Here is a 23,865-nt window from a genome sequence, read left to right as displayed (position 1 = left end):
GCAGCAGCTGGCGAATAAGAAGCCAACTTCAGCCTCGTTAATGCAATAGCATTAGGTGAGGTGTAAAAATATTTCTTGCTCTGAATCTTAACATTTTTATAGGAGGTGTTCTAGGACTTCTTGCCTCAGAAAAAAAAAACTGCCAGTACATCACTTATTTCTACTCCATCAATAGCAGCAGTGTTATCAGTACTGAGCCCTAAATGAAGGTCCTATCATCATATAAAAAGTCGAAAGTATCGACTGCATTCAACTGATAAAATGTATCTTCTATGAGAGTTATATCTTTATCCAAAATACATCGGAAACAAATTTGCACGTTTTTTGGGGGGGATCCTGAAGACTGAGACTCAAAACTTTTTTTTTCCTTCTTTCCAGGAGGAAGGATTATTCAGATGCAAACATTGTTCCAAAATCAATGTACTCTCCATTGATATTCAAATTCTCAAATTCTTCATCTGAACGTTGATATTGAAATATGATATCGTACAAATTGTGGTTTTCTTTTTAAAGCAAATTTTATGCTTTAAATTAAATAAATTGTATTTATTATGAATGTGCCGGAACAAACGTTGTTTATCTCGCGTTTATCTTAAAAATAATAAGTGTCATCTGGGGAGACAGGAGTGGTCCTCGGTGACCGCGATCCGGACTAAGTTAACAGGTGTGTAATTTAAAAAAAAACAAGTTAAAAATAAATGCTAAATGGGTTTAACATTCAGGAATGTAATTGGTCAGATGCTTACGATAAGTGATGCTGGTGTTTCGTGTGATTTAGCGAATTCAAAAAAATATTCATTTTAAAAACGGCAAGAGCTCCTATGGAAAAAAAAGTCCGCAAGTATCTTTGTTACAACAGCCGCGCCAGAACTATTCAGATACTGTGCATCAGAAAAGTACCTGAACTTGACTGGTTTATATTCAGTTATGTGCATTGGGAACGAAAGGGAGACTTAGATGGATTTTATTAGGGGTTTAGTAATCAGAAAATTTATTTTTACACGTTTATGCCTACGAGCAGAAATAACTTCCTGCTTTCAGCGCTTTTTTTGTTTCTGCTTGTAACCTCGAACAGAGAAACCCAGTACTGACTCACAGAAACACCCCGGAGTTTCTGTGTTTCTGGGATTTAAGAGGGATGTATGCAGCGGTGTTATGAGTCTGGAAGGAGGAGACGCGCATTCCGCACGGGGAGCGTAGAGCAATGAGCCGCACCTGCTGCGCGCTGAGTCCTGTCCTATATAACCGCTGAGCACGGACACACAGAGTCTCCAGCCAGTGTTGGAGATTTATGATTTCAATGTTTTTTTTTTCCTTTTGAGCAGAAGATGGATTTCTTCCTCTAGTTAAAGTTATTGGAGTTGTGGTTACTGTGCTAGACCGTCGGGAATAAAGATAAGAGTGCTTTCTTGATACTTCACAAGAGTATACATAATTCACGAGCTGTATTAAAAAAAATGAACTGGAAGAAAAGCAATAGGGCTGGAGTTTATAGACTGTGATGCAAATACGAGAGTAGGAGAGGAGGGGACTAGTTCAGGAGCACAACCGGCCCTCTCCTGCCCATTCTCCCACCAGGGTCTGTTGTAACCCAGTGTGAAATTCAGCTCCTTGCAGTTCAGCTTTTGATCACTCAGCTGCTTTGCCCTGGGAATATGGGGCAAATAATGGAGATACCAACCAGACTAGAGGGAGAGTTTTTATTCCCAAGGGATGACTTGTTTTACAACAGCAGACAACTTAAAGAAAAAAAAAACCTCTGTTCTGCTGCTCCAGGTTGGTTCCACTGGGAACAAGTGTGGCCAGGAGCACATGAACAGTAATTAGGGGTTGTTTCCACAAGGGGGGCTGGAGTAAGTTAGATGTCAAGGGCAATAAAACTCATTAGACCTAATTGACCAGTTAAAGTGAGTTGTTCTGCTTTCTGCACAGAAACCAGTGCTCTCTTCTCAATGTGTGGGTGAGTCTGTCAGTGATATAACAGCTAGGCAGGACTTCCAGTGTGGTCTATTTCATCACCTGTGACCCCATCTTCCAAAGACAACAGTCCAATCTAGCATAGAGTGTCCCGGACTGATAGTGACTGACAAATAGTGACCCCTTAATGGAGGAAACTTTAGCTTTTGTAGGTAATTATACCACTTGACAATGTTACAGGTGTTGGGGGGGGAACCCCTAGTGATCCCACAGTCTCACATAGACAATGGCCAGTCTACACAAACCTCCAGTCAACACAGCCCTGACCCCTGTTATGTCACCCAGGTCTACACTGTGAGACAATGATTATTTAGGAAAATTGTAAGGAATGCATTCCAAAGCAGTCAATGGAAGTATGGAATTAAAATAGTCAAGTCTTGATAAATAGAGTATATTATCTATTTATTATACCTTTACATTGTGACAAAAACAAATTTCAAGTCCATTATGAGCACACACAGCATATTAAAGATGGGTCTCTGCACTGTAAAGGAATCTCAGTAACTTTAGCTAATAAACCTGAAATGTCATTTCTTTTACTGCTTGTTCTTTAAGGTACTAACTCATTGACATTTTGTAGATTAAAATAAGACTATTCACAAAGAAAAAGCATTTATCACAAATGTATCATGCCAAATAAACTCTAGTAATCAAGAGCAATTAAGAAAAGGAAACAAAACCATCTTTTGAGGATGCCAGATAGAAATGTAAACACACACTCAAACGTGGGGCCAATCTTACCAGAAATCAATTAACCCACCAATGATCTTGGACTGATGTCTGAAAACCAGAGCAAACAGTACAATATTAAGGTACTAAAGCTATTAGTAGAACAGATCTAGCTTCTCAACATAATACTTATGTCTGAACTTCATTGAATAGTGACACTTCAATCTTTCATATTCAATATTTTTCACAAAATCAACAGCTGAGAACAGACCGCCATATACCTTTATCCAGTGGTTTTCAGAGCAGAGACATCCGTGTGGGCAAGAGTTCTTTCCCTGAGGTCCACTGCACGTCAGCTAGCCACGTTCTGGCTGGGTCGTGTGTACTCCTGGGAACGTCGCCTGTAATGAATATTGGGGACTTTGTACAAATTAATAACGTGAGCATATTAATATGATTTGTGTTGAACCCAAACATAGACAATCACTGTTAAAACTTGAATTCAACCTCCAGTGTCTGCTTTTGAAATGCTGATCATCACCCGTCTTCTGGCTTCTAGATGCACGTGTTAATGGATATTTCTTGTCTTCTTTTTTTTCCCCCCATATGCTCTTCTCTGTATCATTAAGTACTTCTGGGTCATTTCATGTACCTCGTGGCATCTTGGCTGGTGGTGAATGGCAGGCAGCTGCTCTAAAAATAACATGCCTTTTAATATGATGTTGAAGACAAAACCAAAACAATACAACTTTGTTTTGCACTTTACAATTTATCACAAGCTTGTCATATTTACAGTCATCAACTGATTTAGGCTGCTGTTCCTGTGAAAAATGTCCTTTGTTTAAGAAAGATTCAATTTAAAATCTTTAGGTTTTAATTATAAACCACTGGCAATATGGTGATCACTTTTACAACTTTTAAGAAGTTGCAAGATAGCTCTACAACTATGTTGTCCTTAACCTATTCAGAAACTACCACTAATATTGTAAGAAATTGTTCTCTAGACTCTAGATCTTGTGGGCTCTGTTCTCGATGAATTGGAAAGGTGTCGTTCATGAAGTCCAGTACTCTGTCGATCTCTCTCTTACCAAGAGACTACCCATCTAACGCTGCAGGAAACTCCAGTGCCTGGTTTGGGAATGCCGTGCTATTCAGATTCTGTCAATAAATTTCAAGAATGGTTCACCTTTTTGTTTACACTGTGGCATTTCTTTGCAGTAACAATTGAGTGGGATAGTTATCTGCCTTCTGTACTCTTCTGAAAATCATGTATCTTTTTAGCAGTCCCATATCCCTTCCTTATATCCTTGCTGATGAGAATAAGAAATGCTATTTTCAAGACATTAACACGAATATAATTTTTACATTAATTCCAAGGTACAAGAAAATGAATATCTTCAAAATATGCACTTTAATATACTTACTTAGTTTCTTTTTTGGAAATGGTCAGTGAACCAACCACTCCAGAGCTTGTCCTTCACCTTGAAATTATTTCCTGGAAATGCTGTAATCACAGAGGAGCTCTTCTCCCCTCAACAATGTCCCTTTTTGTCACAGACAGAATTATGACAGGCTGTTCGTTGATTATAAATGACTTTCTTACAGCCCTTACATTGTCTTTTCTCTTTGATGGATTTATCCATCTTCCGATTTGCCTCCTTATCCGGCAGGCTCAGTGTTTTTCACGAGCATCAATGCACAGTTTTTGTGACCTATTTTTAGTAATCTCTTGGCAACATTCTTACTGTTCTTCTTCTGAATACCCTTTAGGATACTTTGGAAGTTGATGAGGAGGTTAGCCAGGCTGGGATCCTCTACTTTCACACTGAGATCATTTAGGATGTAGCCCGGAAAATGGTTTATGTTCTTAATATAATTAGCAATGATTTGGTGAGACAGTCCAGTGGTCTTCATTTGGTTACAATAATTGTTGTTTTGGATAGGCCCTTTACAAAGTTTAAGGAAGATGCAGATGGATCCATAAAAACAGGAATCTGGAAACATTTTCTACCTGACAAATGTAGAGTCACTATGTTTATGGCTGAGATTTCACATGGGTGAATTTTAAGCTAAGGAGTAAAAACATGTGCTATGGAAATATCACTGCTCAATTTTAAATGCCTTTAAAAATAAATACCTCCTGAGAGCAATCTGCCACTCCAAGATCCTTGGTAAGGTCCTGTTTAAACCCAGCCAGGTGAGGAGCATCCAGGGAGTGCGTTCTGTCCAGTCCAGCCTGGGTCACCGTCTTCCTGAGAGCCTGCTGATGGCTTTTAAGAACTGGGGGGACAGTAGGAATACAAAATACACATTTAAACATTTTTACTTCTAAGACAAACTAGAATACAAGTATAAAACAAAAGATACATTTGGAAAAAATAGAAAGTTCTCCAGAACTCACATCTTCCCTTTCCTCTTCCACTTCAGTCTCTGGCATCCCTTCCTCCTGGACAGCAGCCTCTTGCTCAGGGCATCTGGACCACTGGTATATCATTTTAACATACCCTTACATAAAGGTAAAGGTTAGAAATGAAACAGAAGAAGCCTTATAAATTATAAATATCTTACCTTGCTGATGTGTCTTCAGGATTCCACATAAAACAGTCCATGGACTCCGCCAGTCTCACATTCTCACCACACATGAGCCCTATGCTCTTGCAATCCCCGACCTGCCCATTTCTCAGGTGATTCAACAAGTCCTTCCTGGCCTGGAGAAGGAACTTGCTGATCTCCTCTGCTGAGGCTCATTTCATACACACCCTCTTTAGGTGAAGAGGAAACTGGTCAAATGTCTTCAGGCAGGTCTTGCACACCAGAGGAATCCTCATGGGTCTCTTTTGAAAATAAATAACTTTTGTGTAAAGGAACAAGTCAAGACTGTTTCAGTTTCTTAACCGAGCCTTACTTTTCTCTCCAATAGCTTCACCATATTGTTTATTGTATTTTTATCAGAATTATACCTTGCTCTAAATTAATGACTTTATAAAACAACTTAACTCTTACTTGGTCTTGTTCGCAGTCTTTCCAGTAGAAGTCGTTGTAGAATTTAAAAACTGCTGTGATAATTTGATCTGCCCGAGTGTCCTTCCCTAACCCAGTATTGATAGCTTGTGTACTGTAGGGTCCAAAGGTGGTGTTCTGCAATTTCCTCCCATAATGTTTCTTTGATCAGTTGGAAGCAAGTGTGAAAGCTTCCTCCCAGTGGGGAAGCTCAAGATCCTCTAGTTGTATGACAGATTTTGCTCTTTGAGGATCTGCAGTGTGGTGTGAAGCCAATTTTTGGCATTGCTTACCAGCTTCAAATATGTGAGTTTGGGTGGCTTGGCAGGTTTTATGAGTTCCTCGGTCTTCCGTCGTAGGCTGGCGGGTGCTCGGTTCTCCCGTCCAATAAAACTGCTGTGTTTTGTAAATGGTGGACTGTTTGGATCATTTTGTAGATGATCCTGGTTCCTTGTTGGAAGGTATCCTGTCTGTTTGACATGTTTGTTGTGTAGGCAGTGTGGAGGGTGACCGTACGGTTGCGTGCGTTGTCAACTCTGGATTGATCCATACTTACCATTTAAATGCCTAAAGCTTCGTTGACACCGTTAGGTTTCCACTGTTAGGCAGCTTTACCTCTGTAGAATCTGTGGCTCCATAGGAAGACAATCTTGCCTTTCTCTGTGTCGCTATGTTTCTGCCTGGGTCTTCTTCAGGCATTGTTCTGGGACACTGTGTCCATGCTGGCCTGTTTCTATCCTGTTTTGTAAGGGGCAGTGTGTTGTAGTTCCTCCTAGGGGGCTAGTTTGTATCCTATGGTCTGTGTTCCTTCTGTACGTTTCTGTATGAGTAGGTGCAGTTTCAGTTGGTGAATGGGTTTCTGCTTTCCCTGGTGGGGATTATGCATGGACCATTAACATCTCAATAGGCAATCAGGGTCTTTTGTTTTCCTCCCTAGTAGGACTGTGCAAGCTGTGCGAGTTTCCATAGCTGATTGGTTTCAGTTATTCTTCTGTTTGTTGCGTGTTAGTATGGTGAAGAGTTCCAGTCCCTGTAGGATATGGCTAGTTAGGAGAGGGGAACAAAGCTCCTTCTCCCAGATTTTATCCGAGAGGGGACCATCTGGGAGAAGGAGAGCACTCTCCTTCCAACGACTAAAACCCTCCCGGTTTTTCTGATGTTCAGGTCTTGTGTAAAGATAGTATTAAGTCTTTTGATCCACTCCCTTTCCTTTTTCTTTCTTTCTATCTCTGTCCATTTGGGGTTGCTTTCCAGTCCCGTGGTTCCTGATGTACCTGGGTTCGGATGGAGTTACCCGTTCCCCCCACATAGGTCACCCCGCACTTTTTGCACTGGATGCTGTAGATGGCGTTATTGATGTTTTCTGAGAGTGCCCTTTGCAACTGGAGGATTTCTTTAGTTTCTTTGTTTTGGATCATTGTTTTCTGTTATGAAATGTTTGGCTCTTGGTGTATATGATCTGTTTTGTACAGGTTTTAGCTTGCTTTGGACTAATTAATGCTGAAGGTTTTTGTTTTTTTCTGTGTGCAGATATGATTTTGTGCTCCCTTAGTATGTTTGTGTTTTCTAATATCATGGTTTTTGGTTGGTTTTTATGCTGAGTTGAGAATATGATGTGTTGAGGGGTATTTTTCTGTCATCTGGAGTTTTTCTATTTAGAAATGTTTGTGCCACATTTTTGAGGAAACTTTGTGTGTATCTTCTCTGGCATAAAGCTGGGAAGAGTGTGTATTTGGCTTCCTCAAAGGCTTGTTGTTGTGTACAGATTTTGTGGAAGTGTAGGAGTTGTGATTTTACCAGTCTTTTTAAAGTATGTTTTGGGTGGAAGCTATCCTTGTGCAGTAAGCCGTGTGAATGTGTCTTTGAAAAATACCTTGATGTCCAGTTTGTCTGTGTTGTTGAAGGAAGAAACCTTGTATGTGGTGGTGTCTAGGAAGTCTATCAGGCTACCATGCTTGGTGTATTTGAGTTTAATGGACCTGTGGTGTGTGTTGAGGGTGTTAATGATTTCTTGTAAGGCTTGATATGTGCTGCCTATATGTTTATTTTTTATATCTTTGCCCTGGGATGGACTGGTGTCCTTTCCAGGGTGTAGCCTCCCATGTGTCTATTTCTTGCCACGTTTTAAAGTGGAGTTACAATCTTACTATTTTTACAGTTTTAAATTGACATTTACAAATGTATATTGAAGCAGCTACCCACCTGAACTAAACTATGTCAGCATGTGTAGTCTGCAAAGGAACAAGTAATAGGTTTATTCCATACTGAAAAGAGAAGAGAGAAAACTCAATATTTCGGCTGTGAAGCCTTCTTCAGGTGTGAGAAAGACAGGGCAGATTACAAAGATTAAATAGCACAGAAGAACAAAAGCTGGGAGAGGGGAGGAGGCAGGAGCAGCAGAGAGGCCACACAGGAAGTGCAAAATGGAGAGAGGTGAAGAAAGTCAAAACCTGCAAGAGAATAGAGAAGATTACATTAAAATAAGTCAGTCATTGAGAGATCCTGGCTATTTGAGGTGAAAAGAAAAACTATGGGCTTGGAGAAATCTTTAACCTTCCCAGCCCTAATATGTTCTCTGAAGCATTCTCCTAGTCTCCTTTCGGTTTCCCAAATGTAGATAGCTGGGCATTTTTTGCAAGAGATACAGTAAATGAGATACAGGATGTTGTCAGGGTTATCCGGAATTGTCCTGTGATGCCCTGAATGTCGTTAGATATGTATTTGCCAGTGATGCAGCGAGTGCTATTGCAGGGGAAGGTGCTGAGTGTGAGGTAGCTGTGAACAAGAAGCTTATGTGGTGGTCAGCGATAAGAGATGATTGGGCGGTCGGAAAAAAGAGTACCAATGGAGGGATCGTCCTGTAAAATGTAGTCATTGTTAATGATTGTCCTGGGGATAGAAATTGGGTTAGGGTGGTAGGGAAGCACCGAGGGAATGCAGTTGTGAGACTAGGAGTTCCTGATTGAGTTGATGATCCGAGGGCTGTTTTTGGCCCGGGAGTAGAATAAAGCGACACCTTTCATCAAACATTTTGACAGGTACCAAGCCCCCTTTTTCAGCCAATGGGAGGCCGCCATGGGCAGATGTCCTGCCCCCTTATCAGCCAATGGTGCAATGTTATGGGCGGATGTCCTGCCCCCTCGAGAGCCAATGGTGTGTCATAATGAGTGTTGTTGTCCCGCCTTCCACCCCTAGCAGCTCCAGGCCTCAGGGTCCAAATGCCCACCACCGCATCCCCTTCGATTTATAAATAAGTGTGTGAAAGAGCGTATTAGCAACGAGGGATGGAAGGTGATTATGTCTGCTGCAGGTTTGAATGCAATCTATTATAACCCTAGGGAATCGGAGGTGTGGGAAGTCTGGTGAGTGCCGCGAGTTTCTGGGATGTGAGCGCACGCACGCACGCACGCACGCACACTGACTGACTGACTGAGTAAAGTGTCACAGAAAGAACTCGCAGGACAAATAGCATGTGAAATGTGAACCACTTTATTTCATCAGTAGGTTTTAAATTACAGAAACATCCCAGTATACACTTTTAAACTTTTCACACACATTACAGACTACTGCTTGCAATCGCCAATTAAATGCTGGTGCAGAAAATTAGTTGTAGCTATCGCCCCAAGATTGTTGAGAAACTCAGCAGCATCTGAAAAAGCATTCATAACGCCCTTTCTCTCGCCATTTCTATAGCAGTGAACACCGAACTGGGCGACCCTAACAGAGCAAATAAATTAGCCTGAGTGATCAGAGGGACGGTGTTACCACAGGTTCTATGTAAAATACGTTGTAGTTTTGGAATACACACCGCTGAATCCGCCAGGCTTGTTTCTGATCTGAAAACATCAGAATCGCAGTAATTTCACTCATGTTCTTTACATGCACATCTATCTCTTTAACAAATTCAAGGACATTAGCATTCAGTTAATTGATTTTCATTTCAAGCTTTGCAGAAAGAAGAGTGTAAAGCACTTTTTGTAAGAATTCTTATATATACATTCAGAATTCTTCATTCTTCTCACGATGGCACACCTGTGTCTGTAAAATGGAGTGAAAGCTCTATTCACATTGCAAGTATTTCACAGCCCTGGTTTTACATAGATCTTTTTTCTTTTCTGTAAAAATATTTATAAATAAGTATAAAATAAGTTTTGCAATGCACCAAAAGTCACGTGTAGTATTTTTCCATCTACCTTTACAAGTTAGGAGCGTACATACTCATATGGCGAGCGGTCGTCAATTATTTTTCTCAGCAAGTGCTTTATACTCCGCTCAGTATCATCTGTAAAAGTATAGGCACCCAGGCCACTGGCGATGTACAGAACAGACGATAAAATTCGGGCTAAACTGAGACACTTATAAATTTCTAATGCGGCAAACAACACATCTTTGTACTGTAACATGACCAGTGGAAAGGGTCATTCATAACAGGTATTTTCGGAATGACCTACTTAAAATACTAGATATGGACCTTAGCAAAATGGCTGCCAAAAAGAATCAGCTGACCGGTACATGGAAAGGGTCTACCCTGAGAAACAATGAGACACAGCTGAGCCGCATCAGGAACCGAAATATAAGTGCCCCGGAGGCAGTGAACAGGGCGGAAGCTGATAAGGTGAATGCGGTTTGGAGGAAAAGAGAGGAAAGAGGTGTATGTTAAAGATCGGGCTAAAGAATAACGGACTGCTGAAAGGAGAAAAGGTTTATGGTTTTTGGATTACGGACACTGGATAAGGATACATCGCGGATTGGCTTTATTACGGACTTTTGGAACTCGGATCGGATCAGGATTAAGGGAACGGATTATGGACTGTATTTGGAAGATAGTTGGAGGAAGAAAAGCCACGAAACTCAGGAAAGAAAAGTGTGGTGTGAGTAATACTTTCATTTACATAAACTTTCCCCCGGAGACACCACAGTACTCATCCGCGCACCCGACAACCAGGCACGTGTGACCCCGTTGACCTGGATGATTAATCAAACAGGCCGCGCATTCATCAACCACAACCCCCTTTAAACAATGGTTGAAGGTGCAACATACCACCGACTTTACAATCTGATCCATAGCATCGGGCTCATTAGAGCCATCGTTAGCTAAACTAGGTTGAACATCATCATTAATCACATTTTGGCGAACACACATGAACAGACACGAAACATTCAAGCTTGATGGTAGTTTGAAGATTGATGCGTCGACCTCTTCGTTATTCTATTAAAGGAAAAAAGAAAAGGAAGGCTTAACAAAATAAATAGGCATGCTTTTTACCTAAAATATTTACAATTGTAATGCCTCTTTTGTGTTAGAGTTTTTCGTTTGCTTCGAACTTGCTGTGGTTTAATATTTACCATTTGTAGCAACTCTTCATCAGTTGTTGATGGACCCCCAACACCTGAATCACCGTCAGAGTTCACATGACAGCCACTGTCACACACCACTGAGTGCTGGGTCAGCTTTTGCTAAAAAGAAGACAAAGTGTTGAAAACGAAATACGCTAAACACAGATTGAAATGACAATTCCACTATCAGAAAAAATATTTTAGCAACCTACTTCTTCAGTTTGCATAGCAGAGGAATCCGATGATTCAGTACTCAAAGAAGCCATCTTCGCAGCAGTCAATATCGGGGCCTGACAGCTCAGGTGTCACACTTCAAAACCGGCAAGTCGGCTAATTTAAGCATAAACTCCAAATTTGTAACCATGCCTACATAGCTCAAGACATTTTTCAAATGGTTGTGATGTTTTAGAACGCCCCATCATATCCCCCCGCCCCAAACTCACACGTGTTTTATCGAGAGTGAAAAGTAATCACGTTGAATTAAAATATGTAAGCTTATTTCAATGACAAATTCTCAACAACTTTTCAAAAGTTTGAAATGATTTTCCACGTACCGTGAACGTAAAGTCTTTAAACCTTAAAAATATTAACATGCAACCCAAGCCTCAAATGATGTGTTTCTCTAGAAAAGAAATTACATTGAATCAAAAAATGTAAAACTTATTTTATCTTTTGAGAAGAGCGTTGTAGGGCAGGTCTTTATATTTTAGTGAATAGGTCATAAAAGTGTTAAAATAACTGAAAAAAGACACATTTAGCAGCGATAAATTATAAGCACGAGCAAAAATTGATATTTATAACGCTTATAGATTTTAACAATATAACAGACATTACTAAAATGTTTACTTTTAAATTAAATATTACATCAGAACATGTCCACACCCAGGCACCTGCCGTTAAAGGTTATGGGATGTAGAGATACAGTATATAAGGTTCATGATGAGAATAAAAAACGCTCATGCTAATACACAAGCACCTGTGTCTCACCAAAGCTGACAAATAAAAAGCCAAAAAAGCACACTGCACGTGTGAACAGGAGAATGAGCAAGTGAGCGAAGATAGGGTGCCTCCTGCAATTAAAGGCTTACAGCACCTGGTATTCCCAGGCGGTCTCCCATCCAAGTACTAACCAAGCCCATCTCTGCTAAGCTTCCGAGATCAGAGAAGATCAGGAGTGCTCAAGGGGGTGTGGCCGTAAGCAAGAGCAAGGCTCGCTGGCACCCTTCTTATAGAGAGGACAGCTCCGTGACCTCTTTTACGACGCTGCTTTTTTTCCCTTGCGTTTTTCTCTTCTTCCCACGTTCTCTCTCTTCACTGCCTTCGTCCCCGCTCTATTTCACTTCAGCCTTTCACTCTTGCTTCCTTCCAATGAGGACGGAGCAGTGGGAGAAAGGGCGCTATAGAGGATCGCTGTGGAGAGCTGCTGCTGTGCTTTGACATCTGAGCTCTGTGGAAAACGATCTCAATACAATTCTGAAAAACGCGACTCCCCGAACGCCAGCCGAACAAGTCTCCACAGCCGAAGCGCTGTGTCTCTTTTCAGCTGGCGATAAACCTTTCCTCGATCCTTTGCGGACTTGTAAAACTGTTCATGATCAGAATAAAAAACGCTCACGCTAATACACAAGCACCCGTGTCTCGCCAAAGCTGACAAATAAACAGACGGACAAGCCGCACTGCACGTGTGAACAGGGGAATGAGCGAGCGAGCGGGGATAGGGCGCCTCCTGCGCTTAAAAGCTTACAGCACCTGGTATTTCCAGGCGGTCTCCCATCCAGGTACTAACCAGGCCCATCCCTGTTTAGCTTCCGAGATCAGACGAGATCAGGCGTGCTCAAGGGGGTGTGGCCGTAAGCGAGAGCAAGGCTCGCTGGCACCCTTCTTATAGAGAGGACAGCTCCGTCACCTCTTTTACGACGCTGCTTTCTTCTTGCTTCCTTCCAATGAGGACGGAGCTGCGGCAGAAAGGGCGCTATAGAGGATCGCTGTGGAGAGCTGCTGCTGTGCTTTGACATCTGAGCTCTGTGGAAAATGATCTCAATACAATTCTGAAAAACGCGACTCCCCGAACGCCAGCCGAACAAGTCTCCACAGCCGAAGCGCTGTGTCTCTTTTCAGCTGGCGATAAACCTTTCCTCGATCCTTTGCGGACTTGTAAAACTGTTCATGATCAGAATAAAAAACGCTCACGCTAATACACAAGCACCCGTGTCTCGCCAAAGCTGACAAATAAACAGACGGACAAGCCGCACTGCACGTGTGAACAGGGGAATGAGCGAGCGAGCGGGGATAGGGCGCCTCCTGCGCTTAAAAGCTTACAGCACCTGGTATTCCCAGGCGGTCTCCCATCCAAGTACTAACCAGGCCCATCCCTGTTTAGCTTCCGAGATCAGACGAGATCAGGCGTGCTCAAGGGGGTGTGGCCGTAAGCGAGAGCAAGGCTCGCTGGCACCCTTCTTATAGAGAGGACAGCTCCGTCACCTCTTTTACGACGCTGCTTTTTTCTTGCTTCCTTCCAATGAGGACGGAGCTGCGGGAGAAAGGGCGCTATAGAGGATCGCTGTGGAGAGCTGCTGCTGTGCTTTGACATCTGAGCTCTGTGGAAAACGATCTCAATACAATTCTGAAAAACGCGACTCCCCGAACGCCAGCCGAACAAGTCTCCACAGCCGAAGCGCTGTGTCTCTTTTCAGCTGGCGATAAACCTTTCCTCGATCCTTTGCGGACTTGTAAAACTGTTCATGATCAGAATAAAAAACGCTCACGCTAATACACAAGCACCCGTGTCTCGCCAAAGCTGACAAATAAACAGACGGACAAGCCGCACTGCATGTGTGAACAGGGGAATGAGCGAGCGGGGATAGGGCGCCTCCTGCGCTTAAAAGCTTACAGCACCTGGTATTCCCAGGCGGTCTCCCATCCAAGTACTAACCAGGCCCATCCCTGTTTCGCTTCCGAGATCAGACGAGATCAGGCGTGCTCAAGGGGGTGTGGCCGTAAGCGAGAGCAAGGCTCGCTGGCACCCTTCTTATAGAGAGGACAGCTCCGTCACCTCTTTTACGACGCTGCTTTTTTCTTGCTTCCTTCCAATGAGGACGGAGCTGCGGGAGAAAGGGCGCTATAGAGGATCGCTGTGGAGAGCTGCTGCTGTGCTTTGACATCTGAGCTCTGTGGAAAACGATCTCAATACAATTCTGAAAAACGCGACTCCCCGAACGCCAGCCGAACAAGTCTCCACAGCCGAAGCGCTGTGTCTCTTTTCAGCTGGCGATAAACCTTTCCTCGATCCTTTGCGGACTTGTAAAACTGTTCATGATCAGAATAAAAAACGCTCACGCTAATACACAGGCACCCGTGTCTCGCCAAAGCTGACAAATAAACAGACGGACAAGCCGCACTGCACGTGTGAACAGGGGAATGAGCGAGCGAGCGGGGATAGGGCGCCTCCTGCGCTTAAAAGCTTACAGCACCTGGTATTCCCAGGCGGTCTCCCAACCAAGTACTAACCAGGCCCATCCCTGTTTAGCTTCCGAGATCAGACGAGATCAGGCGTGCTCAAGGGGGTGTGGCCGTAAGCGAGAGCAAGGCTCGCTGGCACCCTTCTTATAGAGAGGACAGCTCCGTCACCTCTTTTACGACGCTGCTTTTTTCTTGCTTCCTTCCAATGAGGACGGAGCTGCGGGAGAAAGGGCGCTATAGAGGATCGCTGTGGAGAGCTGCTGCTGTGCTTTGACATCTGAGCTCTGTGGAAAACGATCTCAATACAATTCTGAAAAACGCGACTCCCCGAACGCCAGCCGAACAAGTCTCCACAGCCGAAGCGCTGTGTCTCTTTTCAGCTGGCGATAAACCTTTCCTCGATCCTTTGCGGACTTGTAAAACTGTTCATGATCAGAATAAAAAACGCTCACGCTAATACACAAGCACCCGTGTCTCGCCAAAGCTGACAAATAAACAGACGGACAAGCCGCACTGCACGTGTGAACAGGGGAATGAGCGAGCGAGCGGGGATAGGGCGCCTCCTGCGCTTAAAAGCTTACAGCACCTGGTATTTCCAGGCGGTCTCCCATCCAAGTACTAACCAGGCCCATCCCTGTTTAGCTTCCGAGATCAGACGAGATCAGGCGTGCTCAAGGGGGTGTGGCCGTAAGCGAGAGCAAGGCTCGCTGGCACCCTTCTTATAGAGAGGACAGCTCCGTCACCTCTTTTACGACGCTGCTTTCTTCTTGCTTCCTTCCAATGAGGACGGAGCTGAGGGAGAAAGGGCGCTATAGAGGATCGCTGTGGAGAGCTGCTGCTGTGCTTTGACATCTGAGCTCTGTGGAAAATGATCTCAATACAATTCTGAAAAACGCGACTCCCCGAACGCCAGCCGAACAAGTCTCCACAGCCGAAGCGCTGTGTCTCTTTTCAGCTGGCGATAAACCTTTCCTCGATCCTTTGCAGACTTGTAAAACTGTTCATGATCAGAATAAAAAACGCTCACGCTAATACACAAGCACCCGTGTCTCGCCAAAGCTGACAAATAAACAGACGGACAAGCCGCACTGCACGTGTGAACAGGGGAATGAGCGAGCGAGCGGGGATAGGGCGCCTCCTGCGCTTAAAAGCTTACAGCACCTGGTATTCCCAGGCGGTCTCCCATCCAAGTACTAACCAGGCCCATCCCTGTTTAGCTTCCGAGATCAGGCGTGCTCAAGGGGGTGTGGCCATAAGCGAGAGCAAGGCTCGCTGGCACCCTTCTTATAGAGAGGACAGCTCCGTCACCTCTTTTACGACGCTGCTTTTTTCTTGCTTCCTTCCAATGAGGACGGAGCTGCGGGAGAAAGGGCGCTATAGAGGATCGCTGTGGAGAGCTGCTGCTGTGCTTTGACATCTGAGCTCTGTGGAAAACGATCTCAATACAATTCTGAAAAACGCGACTCCCCGAACGCCAGCCGAACAAGTCTCCACAGCCGAAGCGCTGTGTCTCTTTTCAGCTGGCGATAAACCTTTCCTCGATCCTTTGCGGACTTGTAAAACTGTTCATGATCAGAATAAAAAACGCTCACGCTAATACACAAGCACCCGTGTCTCGCCAAAGCTGACAAATAAACAGACGGACAAGCCGCACTGCACGTGTGAACAGGGGAATGAGCGAGCGAGCGGGGATAGGGCGCCTCCTGCGCTTAAAAGCTTACAGCACCTGGTATTTCCAGGCGGTCTCCCATCCAAGTACTAACCAGGCCCATCCCTGTTTAGCTTCCGAGATCAGACGAGATCAGGCGTGCTCAAGGGGGTGTGGCCGTAAGCGAGAGCAAGGCTCGCTGGCACCCTTCTTATAGAGAGGACAGCTCCGTCACCTCTTTTACGACGCTGCTTTCTTCTTGCTTCCTTCCAATGAGGACGGAGCTGCGGGAGAAAGGGCGCTATAGAGGATCGCTGTGGAGAGCTGCTGCTGTGCTTTGACATCTGAGCTCTGTGGAAAATGATCTCAATACAATTCTGAAAAACGCGACTCCCCGAACGCCAGCCGAACAAGTCTCCACAGCCGAAGCGCTGTGTCTCTTTTCAGCTGGCGATAAACCTTTCCTCGATCCTTTGCGGACTTGTAAAACTGTTCATGATCAGAATAAAAAACGCTCACGCTAATACACAAGCACCCGTGTCTCGCCAAAGCTGACAAATAAACAGACGGACAAGCCGCACTGCACGTGTGAACAGGGGAATGAGCGAGCGAGCGGGGATAGGGCGCCTCCTGCGCTTAAAAGCTTACAGCACCTGGTATTCCCAGGCGGTCTCCCATCCAAGTACTAACCAGGCCCATCCCTGTTTAGCTTCCGAGATCAGACGAGATCAGGGGTGCTCAAGGGGGTGTGGCCGTAAGCGAGAGCAAGGCTCGCTGGCACCCTTCTTATAGAGAGGACAGCTCCGTCACCTCTTTTACGACGCTGCTTTTTTTCCCTTGCGTTTTTCTCTTCTTCCCACGTTCTCTCTCTTCACTGCCTTCGTCCCCGCTCTATTTCACTTCAGCCTTTCACTCTTGCTTCCTTCCAATGAGGACGGAGCTGCGGGAGAAAGGGCGCTATAGAGGATCGCTGTGGAGAGCTGCTGCTGTGCTTTGACATCTGAGCTCTGTGGAAAACGATCTCAATACAATTCTGAAAAACGCGACTCCCCGAACGCCAGCCGAACAAGTCTCCACAGCCGAAGCGCTGTGTCTCTTTTCAGCTGGCGATAAACCTTTCCTCGATCCTTTGCGGACTTGTAAAACTGTTCATGATCAGAATAAAAAACGCTCACGCTAATACACAAGCACCCGTGTCTCGCCAAAGCTGACAAATAAACAGACGGACAAGCCGCACTGCACGTGTGAACAGGGGAATGAGCGAGCGAGCGGGGATAGGGCGCCTCCTGCGCTTAAAAGCTTACAGCACCTGGTATTCCCAGGCGGTCTCCCATCCAAGTACTAACCAGGCCCATCCCTGTTTAGCTTCCGAGATCAGACGAGATCAGGCGTGCTCAAGGGGGTGTGGCCGTAAGCGAGAGCAAGGTTCGCTGGCACCCTTCTTATAGAGAGGACAGCTCCGTCACCTCTTTTACGACGCTGCTTTTTTCTTGCTTCCTTCCAATGAGGACGGAGCTGCGGGAGAAAGGGCGCTATAGAGGATCGCTGTGGAGAGCTGCTGCTGTGCTTTGACATCTGAGCTCTGTGGAAAACGATCTCAATACAATTCTGAAAAACGCGACTCCCCGAACGCCAGCCGAACAAGTCTCCACAGCCGAAGCGCTGTGTCTCTTTTCAGCTGGCGATAAACCTTTCCTCGATCCTTTGCGGACTTGTAAAACTGTTCATGATCAGAATAAAAAACGCTCACGCTAATACACAAGCACCCGTGTCTCGCCAAAGCTGACAAATAAACAGACGGACAAGCCGCACTGCACGTGTGAACAGGGGAATGAGCGAGCGAGCGGGGATAGGGCGCCTCCTGCGCTTAAAAGCTTACAGCACCTGGTATTCCCAGGCGGTCTCCCATCCAAGTACTAACCAGGCCCATCCCTGTTTAGCTTCCGAGATCAGACGAGATCAGGCGTGCTCAAGGGGGTGTGGCCGTAAGCGAGAGCAAGGCTCGCTGGCACCCTTCTTATAGAGAGGACAGCTCCGTCACCTCTTTTACGACGCTGCTTTTTTCTTGCTTCCTTCCAATGAGGACGGAGCTGCGGGAAAAAGGGCGCTATAGAGGATCGCTGTGGAGAGCTGCTGCTGTGCTTTGACATCTGAGCTCTGTGGAAAACGATCTCAATACAATTCTGAAAAACGCGACTCCCCGAACGCCAGCCGAACAAGTCTCCACAGCCGAAGCGCTGTGTCTGTTTTCAGCTGGCGATAAACCTTTCCTCGATCCTTTGCGGACTTGTAAAACTGTTCATGATCAGAATAAAAAACGCTCACGCTAATACACAAGCACCCGTGTCTCGCCAAAGCTGACAAATAAACAGACGGACAAGCCGCACTGCACGTGTGAACAGGGGAATGAGCGAGCGAGCGGGGATAGGGCGCCTCCTGCGCTTAAAAGCTTACAGCACCTGGTATTTCCAGGCGGTCTCCCATCCAAGTACTAACCAGGCCTATCCCTGTTTAGCTTCCGAGATCAGACGAGATCAGGCGTGCTCAAGGGGGTGTGGCCGTAAGCGAGAGCAAGGCTCGCTGGCACCCTTCTTATAGAGAGGACAGCTCCGTCACCTCTTTTACGACGCTGCTTTCTTCTTGCTTCCTTCCAATGAGGACGGAGCTGCGGGAGAAAGGGCGCTATAGAGGATCGCTGTGGAGAGCTGCTGCTGTGCTTTGACATCTGAGCTCTGTGGAAAACGATCTCAATACAATTCTGAAAAACGCGACTCCCCGAACGCCAGCCGAACAAGTCTCCACAGCCGAAGCGCTGTGTCTCTTTTCAGCTGGCGATAAACCTTTCCTCGATCCTTTGCGGACTTGTAAAACTGTTCATGATCAGAATAAAAAACGCTCACGCTAATACACAAGCACCCGTGTCTCGCCAAAGCTGACAAATAAACAGACGGACAAGCCGCACTGCACGTGTGAACAGGGGAATGAGCGAGCGAGCGGGGATAGGGCGCCTCCTGCGCTTAAAAGCTTACAGCACCTGGTATTCCCAGGCGGTCTCCCATCCAAGTACTAACCAGGCCCATCTCTGTTTAGCTTCCGAGATCAGACGAGATCAGGCATGCTCAAGGGGGTGTGGCCGTAAGCGAGAGCAAGGCTCGCTGGCACCCTTCTTATAGAGAGGACAGCTCCGTCACCTCTTTTACGACGCTGCTTTTTTCTTGCTTCCTTCCAATGAGGACGGAGCTGCGGGAGAAAGGGCGCTATAGAGGATCGCTGTGGAGAGCTGCTGCTGTGCTTTGACATCTGAGCTCTGTGGAAAACGATCTCAATACAATTCTGAAAAACGCGACTCCCCGAACGCCAGCCGAACAAGTCTCCACAGCCGAAGCGCTGTGTCTCTTTTCAGCTGGCGATAAACCTTTCCTCGATCCTTTGCGGACTTGTAAAACTGTTCATGATCAGAATAAAAAACGCTCACGCTAATACACAAGCACCCGTGTCTCGCCAAAGCTGACAAATAAACAGACGGACAAGCCGCACTGCACGTGTGAACAGGGGAATGAGCGAGCGAGCGGGGATAGGGCGCCTCCTGCGCTTAAAAGCTTACAGCACCTGGTATTCCCAGGCGGTCTCCCATCCAAGTACTAACCAGGCCCATCCCTGTTTAGCTTCCGAGATCAGACGAGATCAGGCATGCTCAAGGGGGTGTGGCCGTAAGCGAGAGCAAGGCTCGCTGGCACCCTTCTTATAGAGAGGACAGCTCCGTCACCTCTTTTACGACGCTGCTTTTTTCTTGCTTCCTTCCAATGAGGACGGAGCTGCGGGAGAAAGGGCGCTATAGAGGATCGCTGTGGAGAGCTGCTGCTGTGCTTTGACATCTGAGCTCTGTGGAAAACGATCTCAATACAATTCTGAAAAACGCGACTCCCCGAACGCCAGCCGAACAAGTCTCCACAGCCGAAGCGCTGTGTCTCTTTTCAGCTGGCGATAAACCTTTCCTCGATCCTTTGCGGACTTGTAAAACTGTTCATGATCAGAATAAAAAACGCTCACGCTAATACACAAGCACCCGTGTCTCGCCAAAGCTGACAAATAAACAGACGGACAAGCCGCACTGCACGTGTGAACAGGGGAATGAGCGAGCGAGCGGGGATAGGGCGCCTCCTGCGCTTAAAAGCTTACAGCACCTGGTATTCCCAGGCGGTCTCCCATCCAAGTACTAACCAGGCCCATCCCTGTTTAGCTTCCGAGATCAGGCGTGCTCAAGGGGGTGTGGCCGTAAGCGAGAGCAAGGCTCGCTGGCACCCTTCTTATAGAGAGGACAGCTCCGTCACCTCTTTTACGACGCTGCTTTTTTTCCCTTGCGTTTTCCCTTGAGCACGCCTGATCTCGTCTGATCTTTGAAGCTAAACAGGGATGGGCCTGGTTACTACTTGGATGGGAGTCCGCCTGGAAATACCAGGTGCTGTAAGCCTTTAATTGCAGGAGGCACCCTATCTTCGCTCACTCGCTCATTCTCCTGTTCACACGTGCAGTGCGGGTTTTTGGCTTTTTATTTGTCAGCTTTGGTGAGACACAGGTGCTTGTGTATTAGCATGAGCGTTTTTAATTCTCATCATGAACCTTATATACTGTATTTCTACATCCCATAACCTTTAACGGCAGGTGCCTGGGTGTGGACATGTTCTGATGTAATATTTAATTTAAAAGTAAACATTTTATTAAAGTCTGTTATATTGTTAAAATCTATAAGCGTTATAAATATCAATTTTTGCTCGTGCTTATAATTTATCGCTGCTAAATGTGTCTTTTTTCAATTATTTTAACACTTTTATGACCTATCCACTAAAATATAAAGACCTGCCCTACAACGCTCTTCTCAAAAGATAAAATAAGTTTTACATTTTTTGATTCAATGTAATTTCTTTTCTAGAGAAACACATCATTTGAGGCTTGGGTTGCATGTTAATATTTTTAAGGTTTAAAGACTTTACGTTCACGGTACGTGGAAAATCATTTCAAACTTTTGAAAAGTTGTTGAGAATTTGTCATTGAAATAAGCTTACATATTTTAATTCAACGTGATTACTTTTCACTCTCGATAAAACACGTGTGATTTTGGGGCGGGGGAATATGGTGGGGCGTTCTAAAACATCACAACCATTTGAAAACTCTTGAACTATGTAGGCATGGTTACAAATTTGGAGTTTATGCTTAAATTAGCCGACTTGCCGGTTTTGAAGTGTGACACCTGAGCTGTCAGGCCCCGATATTGACTGCTGCGAAGATGGCTTCTTTGAGTAGTGAATCATCGGATTCCTCTGCTATGCAAACTGAAGAAGTAGGTTGCTAAAATATTTTTTCTGATAGTGGAATTGTCGTTTCAATCTGTGTTTAGCGTATTTCGTTTTCAACACTTTGTCTTCTTTTTAGCAAAAGCTGACCCAGCACTCAGTGGTGTGTGACAGTGGCTGTCATGTGAACTCTGACGGTGATTCAGGTGTTGGGGGTCCATCAACGACTGATGAAGAGTTGCTACAAATGGTAAATAATAAACCACAGCAAGTTCGAAGCAAACGAAAAACTCTAACACAAAAGAGTCATTACAATTGTAAATATTTTAGGTAAAAAGCATGCCTATTTATTTTGTTAAGCCTTCCTTTTCTTTTTTCCTTTAATAGAATAACGAAGAGGTCGACGCATCAATCTTCAAACTACCATCAAGCTTGAATGTTTCGTGTCTGTTCATGTGTGTTTGCCAAAATGTGATTAATGATGATGTTCAACCTAGTTTAGCTAACGATGGCTCTAATGAGCCCGATGCTATGGATCAGACTGTAAAGTCGGTGGTATGTTGCACCTTCAACCATTGTTTAAAGGGGGTTGTGGTTGATGAATGCGCGGCCTGTTTGATTAATCATCCAGGTCAATGGGGTCACACATGCCTGGTTGTCCGGTGCACGGATGAGTACTGTGGTGTTTCCGGGGGAAAGTTTGTGTAAATGAAAGTATTACTCACACCACACTTTTCTTTCCTGAGTTTCGTGGCTTTTCTTCCTCCAACTATCTTCCAAATACAGTCCGTAATCCGTTCCCTTAATCCTGATCCGATCCGAGTTCCAAAAGTCCGTAATAAAGCCAATCCGCGATGTATCCTTATCCAGTGTCCGTAATCCAAAAACCATAAACCTTTTCTCCTTTCAGTAGTCCGTTATTCCTTAGCCCGATCTTTAACATACACCTCTTTCCTCTCTTTTCCTCCAAACCGCATTCACCTTATCGGCTTCCGCCCTGTTCACTGCCTCCGGGGCACTTAAATTTCGGTTCCTGATGCGGCTCAGCTGTGTCTCATTGTTTCTCAGGGTAGACCCTTTCCATTTACTGGTCATCTGATTCTTTTTGGCAGCCATTTTGCTAAGGTCCATATCTAGTATTTTAAGTAGGTCATTCCGAAAATACCTGTTATGAATGACCCTTCCCCTAGTCATGTTACAGTACAAAGATGTGTTGTTTGCCGCATTAGAAATGTATAAGTGTCTCAGTTTAGCCTGAATTTTATCGGCTGTTCTGTACATCGCCAGAGGCCTGGGTGCCTATACTTTTACAGATGATACTGAGCGGAGTATAAAGCACTTGCTGAGAAAAATAATTGACGACCGCTCACCATATGAGTATGTACGCTCCTTACTTGTAAAGGTAGATGGAAAAATACTAGACGTGACTTTTGGTGCATTGCAAAACTTATTTTATACTTATTTATACAAAAAAAAAAGATCTATGTAAAACCAGGGCTGTGAAATACTCGCAATGTGAATAGAGCTTTCACTCTGTTTTACAGACACAGGTGTGCCATCGTGAGAAGAATGAAAAATTTCGAATGTATACGTACATACTTACGAACTTTCATACGAGCTCTTGCTCTTGAATATTTTTTTGAATTCGCTAAATCACACAAAAGCATCACTCATTGTAAGCATCTGACCAATTACATTCCTGAATTTTAAACGCATTTAGTATTTATTTCTAACTTGTTTTATTTATTTTTGTAAAAAAAAATACACACCTGTTTTAAGTATCCTTGCCATTTTTAGCATATTGTAAGTGGATATTTTTCAAACATTTTGTTTTTAAATCATATGAAACACAATCAACCCATTGTAACTTCCCATTGATAATTCCTGAGCTTTGTAGCTGTGTATTATTTCTTTTTACCTTGTTTTAATATTTTTTTATTATTATTGCATTTTACAGAGCTTTTTAATATATTGTGAGCATTTTAGTGTCATTTTAAAATAGGACTATCAATGCTCCTGACTTTTAAACCTGTATTTCTTCTGACATTAATCTCTCCACCTACAGATGAGGAGGGAGGTATTTGATTTTAAACTGGTTGATTTGGGGGGGGGGGCGGGAAATGTACATTCATTTCCTTGTGTGTATCACCAGTGGGAAACTTGGCATTTTTGGATGAATACAAGTACCCTCGCCATTCCATGCGTGACGTGAGCAAAGTGTAATTCCTGTCTTTATAGTGTGCTTGTTAGAGACAGCTTTAAATAGAGCGCTTTAAATCCGGGAGTCAGCAGCCCAAGACAAGAGAGCTTCCTTCGTCTATGTTTTTTTGCGTGAAGGGGGGAAACCATGCATGTGCTGCAAACGATCTTAGTATCGAAGTGCCGTCCCACATAACCGATCCGAACAATCTGCTTTACAGAGGAGCACTGCCGGAGCTTATCGTTGGCAAACTGAAGACCAGGCCGACCTCTTCTGTGACTCTT

General features: G+C 44.7%; 7 non-coding genes and 8 pseudogenes across 7 annotated transcripts; all 15 read right to left on the bottom strand.

Moving 5' to 3' along the window:
* Positions 1 to 12,064: 12,064 nt before the first annotated feature.
* Positions 12,065 to 12,183, bottom strand: LOC148671478 (5S ribosomal RNA; annotated as a pseudogene).
* Positions 12,184 to 12,720: 537 nt separating this feature from the next.
* Positions 12,721 to 12,839, bottom strand: LOC148671477 (5S ribosomal RNA; annotated as a pseudogene).
* Positions 12,840 to 13,295: 456 nt separating this feature from the next.
* LOC148671476 (5S ribosomal RNA) lies at positions 13,296 to 13,414 on the bottom strand. The gene has a single exon (XR_015937955.1). It is a non-coding gene; the product is annotated as a 5S ribosomal RNA (ribosomal RNA).
* Positions 13,415 to 13,866: 452 nt separating this feature from the next.
* LOC148671475 (5S ribosomal RNA) lies at positions 13,867 to 13,985 on the bottom strand. The gene has a single exon (XR_015938409.1). It is a non-coding gene; the product is annotated as a 5S ribosomal RNA (ribosomal RNA).
* A 456-nt stretch (positions 13,986 to 14,441) lies between these two features.
* On the bottom strand, positions 14,442 to 14,560 carry LOC148671474 (5S ribosomal RNA). Its single transcript, XR_015938124.1, has one exon. It is a non-coding gene; the product is annotated as a 5S ribosomal RNA (ribosomal RNA).
* Positions 14,561 to 15,016: 456 nt separating this feature from the next.
* Positions 15,017 to 15,135, bottom strand: LOC148671473 (5S ribosomal RNA; annotated as a pseudogene).
* Positions 15,136 to 15,591: 456 nt separating this feature from the next.
* LOC148671472 (5S ribosomal RNA) lies at positions 15,592 to 15,700 on the bottom strand (annotated as a pseudogene).
* Positions 15,701 to 16,156: 456 nt separating this feature from the next.
* On the bottom strand, positions 16,157 to 16,275 carry LOC148671471 (5S ribosomal RNA; annotated as a pseudogene).
* A 456-nt stretch (positions 16,276 to 16,731) lies between these two features.
* LOC148671470 (5S ribosomal RNA) lies at positions 16,732 to 16,850 on the bottom strand. The gene has a single exon (XR_015938341.1). It is a non-coding gene; the product is annotated as a 5S ribosomal RNA (ribosomal RNA).
* Positions 16,851 to 17,387: 537 nt separating this feature from the next.
* Positions 17,388 to 17,506, bottom strand: LOC148671469 (5S ribosomal RNA). Its single transcript, XR_015937954.1, has one exon. It is a non-coding gene; the product is annotated as a 5S ribosomal RNA (ribosomal RNA).
* A 456-nt stretch (positions 17,507 to 17,962) lies between these two features.
* On the bottom strand, positions 17,963 to 18,081 carry LOC148671468 (5S ribosomal RNA). The gene has a single exon (XR_015937953.1). It is a non-coding gene; the product is annotated as a 5S ribosomal RNA (ribosomal RNA).
* A 456-nt stretch (positions 18,082 to 18,537) lies between these two features.
* On the bottom strand, positions 18,538 to 18,656 carry LOC148671467 (5S ribosomal RNA; annotated as a pseudogene).
* A 456-nt stretch (positions 18,657 to 19,112) lies between these two features.
* LOC148671466 (5S ribosomal RNA) lies at positions 19,113 to 19,231 on the bottom strand (annotated as a pseudogene).
* A 456-nt stretch (positions 19,232 to 19,687) lies between these two features.
* LOC148671465 (5S ribosomal RNA) lies at positions 19,688 to 19,806 on the bottom strand. Its single transcript, XR_015938532.1, has one exon. It is a non-coding gene; the product is annotated as a 5S ribosomal RNA (ribosomal RNA).
* Positions 19,807 to 20,262: 456 nt separating this feature from the next.
* On the bottom strand, positions 20,263 to 20,371 carry LOC148671464 (5S ribosomal RNA; annotated as a pseudogene).
* Positions 20,372 to 23,865: the final 3,494 nt, after the last annotated feature.

The sequence above is a fragment of the Lepisosteus platostomus genome, chromosome 5, assembly GCF_059453375.1.
Source record: "Lepisosteus platostomus isolate fLepPlt1 chromosome 5, fLepPlt1.hap1, whole genome shotgun sequence".
Lineage (NCBI taxonomy): Eukaryota > Metazoa > Chordata > Actinopteri > Semionotiformes > Lepisosteidae > Lepisosteus > Lepisosteus platostomus.
This window is presented reverse-complemented; position numbering and strand designations above follow the sequence as displayed.